The following is a 7,059-nucleotide window of genomic DNA, read 5'->3' as shown; positions in this document are numbered from 1 at the left end:
ATTTAGAAGGAAATTAGGAATTTATATACTAGAAATATTTTGTGGTACACCAAACAATTCTTTAGTTTTGTTTGATTTAATACATTTTGTTTATATTAGTAAGAATCAAGTAATGAGATTGTAGTACTCATATAAACATGACAACTATTTTCAGCTTTTTGAGTAACTTTTAATGTTGTCACAAATATATATATATATATGTATATATATATATATATATATATATGTATATATATATATATATGTATATATATATATATGTATATATATATATATGTATATATATATATATGTATATATATATATATGTTATATTATTATATATATATATATATATATATATATATATATATAATAACATAGCAATGTGTAATAATGACACAGAAATAAGGAGTTGATAAATAGTATCATAATAAGTTTCAATGATATAAACTTCTTCTATAATGGCATAAAAATGAGCATTAATAGCACACAAATAAGATATAATGACACTGAAATAAGGATTTGACAAATAATATCAAAATAGGTTTACGTGATACAAGTGTGCTCTATAATAACATAAAAATGTGTAATAATGACAGAGAAATAAGGATTTGACAAATTGTATCATAATATGTTTAAATTATTCAAGTTGCTCTTTAATGAAATGAAAATGAGTAATAATGACAAATAATAATATCAAAATAAGTTTAAATGATATAAGTTTTCGCCATAATGGCATACAAATATGTAAGTCTAGGGGTGTTAACGAGCCGAACCGAGACCGAACTTGACCAGGCTCGGCTCGGCTCGAAAACATGTTTAATAGGGCTCGGCTCGAGCTCGAAGCTCGTCGAGCTTCAATTATTAGGCTCGGCTCGAGCTCAAGTCCCGAACTTACGGCTCGACTCGAGTTTGTTCGGCTCGAAAAGCTCGAAAATTAAAATTCAGCTAAAGCGAGTCCAAGTTAGATTTTATGAGGCCCAATGTTTAATAGTTTAAAAGCCCAATAATCTAACATGTTAACTGCTTGACCCAAAGAAATAAAAGGTCAGCGGTAACTTGTAAAAGGTTACTCAATCACATCTTTCTTTTATAGAGCATTTAGCACATACTCTTACTAAATTCTACCGATGTGGGATGTGGGATATGGAATGTGGAATATGAGATATTAGTCCTTACTATTTGCTTTTGGAAGAAATCAACCCACAATGCCTTTTTTTTTTCCTTTTGCCACTTATACTATTGCGTGATGTACTGTTGTACACTTGTACTAGTTGTACTATTGCATCAATGTTTTTTTTTTCTAGCTAAACTGCATCAATAACTTTTCTTTTACTGTTTTTGCCTTTTTTTTAAGTTTTTTTTTTTTTTTTTTACTTTTTTAAGGTAATTTTTTGGGTGTTTTCTAATTATCTAACCTTTTAGTGTTGTCTTCAAGTCCAAGTCTTATAATTTTTTCTTATAGTTGTTTATTTTAGCTTTTTTTTTTATTGTTGTCATCAAGTCCAAGACTATAATTATTTCCCATAGATATTAATTTTATCCTTAATTATACATTAATGGAATATTTTAAATAATTTAAAAAGTATCGAGCCTGTTCACGAGCTTTCGAGCCGAGCTTAAGGTAGTTCAGGCTTGGCTCGTTAGCGTCTCGAGCCGATCTCGAACTCGAATCGAGCCCTCACGAGCCGAGCTTTGACCGAGCCGAGCTCGAATAGTTTGCGAGCCACCCTGGCTCATTAACACCCCTATATGTAACAATGAGATCGAATTGAGATATAATGAAACAAAAATAATGAGTTGACAAATAATGTCAACATAGGTTTCAGTGGTATACACTTGCTCTATAATGACATAAATATGTGTAATAATGACACATAAATGATAGATAATGAGACGGAAATAAACAGTTGACAAATAATACTGACATAGGTTTAAATGATACAATTTTTCTCTATAATATGATTAAAAAGAAGTAATAATAATGTATAGTCGAGATATAATGGCACAAAAATATGAAGTTGACAAATAAGATCAAAAATAGGTTTAAATGATACAAGTTTGATCTATAATAATACAAAAATGAGTAATAATGACACACAATTGAGTAACAATGACATGGAAATAAGGAGTTAGAAAATAATATTAAAATCGCTTTAGATGATACACGCTTGATCTATAATGAAACAATGATGACTAATAATGAAACATAAATGATATATAATGACACATTAATATACACATAAATAGAATGAAGGTGATGGATTGTTTAATTTAGGGCAAAAATTAGAGGAGGTTCAATCAAATCCTAGGGTTTCAGTTGAGAAAAATGAATCTTCAACAATCACTACCTGCATTTCAATTAATATCAACATAGGTTTCAGCTCACTTCAGTTCAGCTCATCCCACTTCAGCTGGTTTCAGCTCACTTCAGTTGAATTTACTTTACTTCATCCCAAAAGAGCGGAGCCTTAGAGAAGGTTTGAAACCCTGTACCTCGGGGGGTGCGCATTTTTTCGAATAAACAAGATTACCACTAAGCCGACGTTTCATTTCCTATACTATTTTGAACGCATTTTACTTTTATCCTTTATTTTTTTCGTAAAAAAAAAAAAAGAACAAAAACGTTAAATTTTTTCAAAAAATTGTTTGTGACGAAAAATTATTTTTAAAAGCTTTTTGGATACACCGCTCGCACCAAAATAAAATAGTAACATAACATGTGGTACCCCTAAAGGAGCCCAACTCCCTTTTCGAGTGTACGGCGGGTGCGAAGGTACGTGCACGACCATAAAGTAGATAAGTGTAACATTATACTGCCAGAACCACTTTAACTTTTATTTATCATGTTTCGTTTGTTTATCATTCATCGGCATCAGCTATAGATCTCGCATGAATCATACTTGAGCATCAATAACTCATAAGATCATCATTTACGAAACGCATTCGAAAACAATTTAATCCCACAATCCATATAAGAATCACATCGCAAAATCCTTAACATAATTATAAACATCATTTTACAAACACATTTCGAAGGGGGTCGTGGGTGTTAGCAATAGATGTTACCTCGATTCCTGCTTAATAACTTGAAAGCCGGGGGAGGCTGTAATATCCTTTCCGTTTAATCTAACCATGAAATGACGAACAAAAATATAAATATTCGATTTATTTTAACAACTAACCGTTAGTTATTATTAATATTTCTAATATTACTAAGTGATGTTATTACTAAGGTTATTCGTTAATTCGTAATATTATACGTTTATCTAATATAATCAGAAATAGTCGTCAATAAATTCATAATTTAATAACAAACTTAAGTAAAACTAACAAATTTCGTATCACAAAAATAAGGTGAATTATTAGTGATAATTATCTAAATTAGTTTAGTTCTTATTGTTTGATAAACGTATAATAAAGTTTATATAAAGTTTGTTGAAACATCATAAGAATTTCATTAGAACATCATAAATCACCGGAATGTTGTGTTTTTTTGTCTCCAACATTTGAGATTTCAACAAGGTCAAAAGTCTCCAACAATTTCATTTCGTGCAGGTGAGAGTGACCGGTCTTTGGTCCAAGTTTTTTAAAATTTTGATTTTTAGGTCCAGTTCAGTTGGACGTAATTTCTTTTTTTATAGATAATATATCTTCTCCCGACATCATCAAAATCATACGCAAACTTAATGCGGACCCTCTACCACTCTTTACCCTTGCGTCAAAGACTCGATTCAACCTTCTCATAGAATTAAATAATTCTTTTGTTAAAGTTATTTTTTTTAGTTTGTATTGTTGTTGTTATCAGAGAAATGCTAGGTATACGTATGTAATTTGTAGATATCATGTATTGGCTTATTGCTGAATTCCTCTCTTAATTTGACCGAAATAAAAATTTTAATGATACAAATTATATTTATTATGCCATTAAACGCAATTATAATGATAAATATTACACTTGTTATGTCATATCATGGAAACTTGATGATAGAAGAAAATCAGAAAACCAATAATGACATAGGATGGAGTTATAATGTCATAATTCATAGTGACGCAAAATCAAAATAATGTAAACCCATGAAACTGGAGTTCTAATGACATATATTTAACATATTCGCTCTTCATCAATGGCCCCAGCAAGCCCCTCTTCCATTATAGAAGTTTCCATGTATAGACGGTTGTGCTTGTTGGGGAAATTGCTCATCACGGTGCGGACTGACCTATCAAGAACAGTGTCACGGAAGGACACAACTGAGTCAGACTTGATAATTTCAGCCCCGCACATGAAGTTGTCGTTATACAGTTTACAGATAACATAAAATTGAGTTTTAAAGACTCATATTCAGTCATATATTATTATATTTATAATTCTACAAAAACCCTACAACCATCAAACAACAAGCATCAAACAGAGGGTCTTACAGCTTAATAAGGCAATTAACAGGTTTCATGAGGTTCAAATTAGACTATGAAATATAATTTTGGACGTAAAAACAATGAATTTAGATGCAAACATACCTCACTGTAGATTTCCAAAATTATGCATATCATGATCAATATGTTTTAACAGAACCTCAACATTTTCAGTTGACAGAACCTCAACGTTTTTAGTTGATGACTGGCAAAGCCATTTAATTGTTCATCATTCTACTATAAAGTGCAGCCACATCATGTGCCTTGTCCATGGTCATATGGTCTCTGGAAGTCAACATCCTCAATATTGTAGCAACTCGTGCACTCAGAAAATCATTACTACTTGACTTCATCTACACACCAGAAAAATATTCTTTTTTAAATGATCTATACAGTAGTCATTCATTAACCATAGTCAATCAAAGAATGGTAATATCAAAATGCATAGCTCAATTTGGTTGCCAAATAGATGGACTCATATTTTGAATTATTGAAACATCAATGTTATTAGGTTTGGGATTAGACCTAAGCCTACAACGATAATTCTGTGGATTTAACCTATAAATTAACGATTTATATGAAAACATACCTTAGTTCTTTCCGTTGGGGTATAGTCGCTGCTCGACGAAGTAATTCGCCTTTGTTTTCGCTTCTGTAGCTATAAAAAGAGAGGAAATTTACAAGTAAATGGTATATAACATAAGAAGTAAGAACTATAGGTAGCAAATTATTTGATAGCTTATTTATGAATAGTTGGTATAGAGGAAAATATTGTCCCTTGTCGTGCAATCAATAATTTATGGACACAATTTTCTATCATTTACCTAAATTAAAATTGATTCGAAATTAACCCTTAAGCTTCAATTGTTTGCCCAACGCTTCAATTGTTCACCTTATGCTTCAATTGTTCATTTAATTAAACTTCTCCTACAAACACAAACAATTGTTCATTTAACTAATTTTTTCCTACTTTAATTATCGTTTCTTCATACTTGATTGTTTAATATAATCTCATGATAATGACAAAAAATCAAAATAATAAAAACCCATTAATAATGTCATAAACTGGAGTTTTAATGACATATATTTAATACATAATGACAATAACTAGGACAATAAAATGGAGTTCTAATAACATATATTTCGTATACATCATCAAAACAACTGAAGATCACAAAATCACATACAACAAAAAATTAAAAAATTACATTTCACATACATTTAAACAATTCAAGAATTTTATTATATACAGGAGCTGCTCCCTGTATGCAAAAAAATCTGGAATTCACTATGACGGACCTATTAAGGGTCCTGGGTGGCACAGGCCCCACCAAAAAAAATTAGTTTTCCTATTCTTTTCAACGTCTGGAAAATATCACGTTTAAAAGTAACGCGGGTTCGAATTCTCCCGACATACCTTTCATTTTTTTTTTCCTTTTTCTTACTTCTTTGTTTGATTCCAGTTTTTTTTTCCTTTTTCTTTCTTTGTTTTATTCCAGATTTTCTTTTCTTTTTCTTATTTCTTTGTTTGATTCCTTGTTTTTGGCTTTTTATATATAGCTCTAATTTTCACCATTTTTTTTGTATACGGATTGTTCTCCTTCTGTTTTCAAGTAAATTCAACAATTTAACTTTATACACTATTGTTACATAAATCCATGTCTTCAAGACTTCAACTACTATACAAATTATCATTAAATCAAACCCTAGGGAGAATACCTATTGATGTGATTGTCAACAAAGAATCCTCTCTTTTGAGCAGAAAAATTTGATTGTTAATGCGAACAGTTGTCAGGGTAACTTTTTTTTTTTCAACAGAGAAATGAAGAATCCTCATTTTCAACAGAGAAATGGAGAGAGAGTGAAGGAAGGGGAGATAAAGTAAAGGGGGAAATTATGGCGCAGAAGACTACGGAGACTTGAAGACATTAATATGACCAGAATGAATATTGCGTTTTCTAAGAAAAAAGAAATGAAAACAAAGAGAGAGGGAGAGACATTCTTTTTCGAATAAAATGACAGATTAGTACTCCCTCTGTATTCTTTTATCTTTCCTACTTTGACTTCACACGTTTGCCAATACACTTATTCTACATTAAATATCTTTCATCACATATAAGTAAAAACTATAATAATTAAATATTAATAAAGTACTAATTGAGACGAATAAATAAGATCCCACATGACTATATTTTTTCTTATCTATTGAGAAAAATCTAAAAGATTCTCTCAAATTGTAGATAATATCAAGATTCTAAGTGAGAAAGATAAAAAGACACAAAGAGAGGTATTGTGTTTCTGGAATCTTTGGTACAAAAAAGAGTGATGTTATTTTTCTTCAATAAATTTTGGCAGAAATAGGAGTCGTGTCATTTTATATTTCAAATTGGTAGATATAGAATAAAACTTGATCTATATATATGAATGGCAACGGGTCGGACTTGGACCTGATTATGCATAATCCGACTCCGAACCTACAAGAAGTCTGATTTTAAATCTGACTCCGACTCCGGCATCCGACTCTAATAATCCGAATATGATCGGACTTAAAATCCGACAATCTGATTCTGTCCCGACCCTGACAATCTGAATATTATAAATGACATTTTATGTGTATTGTATCTGTCTTATGGTTATGTATATCTTTTGCCACAATGAATTGTT

At 30.6% G+C, this 7,059-nt stretch overlaps 1 long non-coding RNA gene across 1 annotated transcript; it reads right to left on the bottom strand.

The window, feature by feature from the left end:
• Positions 1-3,967: 3,967 nt before the first annotated feature.
• Positions 3,968-4,744, bottom strand: LOC125499339 (uncharacterized). Its single transcript, XR_007276137.2, has 2 exons — positions 4,501-4,744; positions 3,968-4,202 (listed from the first exon to the last, which is right to left on the bottom strand). It is a non-coding gene; the product is annotated as an uncharacterized LOC125499339 (long non-coding RNA).
• Between the last annotated feature and the right edge of the window lie 2,315 nt (positions 4,745-7,059).

The sequence above is a fragment of the Beta vulgaris genome, chromosome 7 (genome assembly GCF_026745355.1).
Source record: "Beta vulgaris subsp. vulgaris cultivar EL10 chromosome 7, EL10.2, whole genome shotgun sequence".
Classification (NCBI taxonomy): Eukaryota; Viridiplantae; Streptophyta; class Magnoliopsida; order Caryophyllales; family Amaranthaceae; genus Beta; species Beta vulgaris.
The sequence above is the reverse complement of the archived record's forward strand: the minus strand, read 5'-3'. Positions and strand labels throughout refer to the sequence as shown.